This window comes from Phalaenopsis equestris, unplaced genomic scaffold (genome assembly GCF_001263595.1).
Source record: "Phalaenopsis equestris unplaced genomic scaffold, ASM126359v1 Scaffold000707, whole genome shotgun sequence".
Lineage (NCBI taxonomy): Eukaryota > Viridiplantae > Streptophyta > Magnoliopsida > Asparagales > Orchidaceae > Phalaenopsis > Phalaenopsis equestris.
In genome coordinates this window covers 171,671-171,990 of record NW_018165147.1, presented here as the reverse complement: position 1 = coordinate 171,990, position 320 = coordinate 171,671, and positions in this window count along the sequence as shown.

Genomic DNA, 320 nt, shown 5'->3' with positions numbered 1-320 from the left:
CACTTCTCTGAGGATGATAAGCAGTAGCAATCCTATGATTTATATGATATTTCTTTAATAATTTCTCCATTACGGCATTTCTGAAATGACTTCCCCCATCAGTAATGATAACCCTTGGCATCCTAAATCTACAAAATATATTCATCTTCAAAAATTTTGTAACACTTTGAGCATCACATCGAGGTAAAGCAACAACATCTATCCATTTGGATACATAGTCCACTACTAACAAAATATATAAATTTCTGAAAGATGGTATAAATGGTCCCATGAAATCTAATCCTCAAGCATCAAATATTTCAACTTCTAGCATATAATTG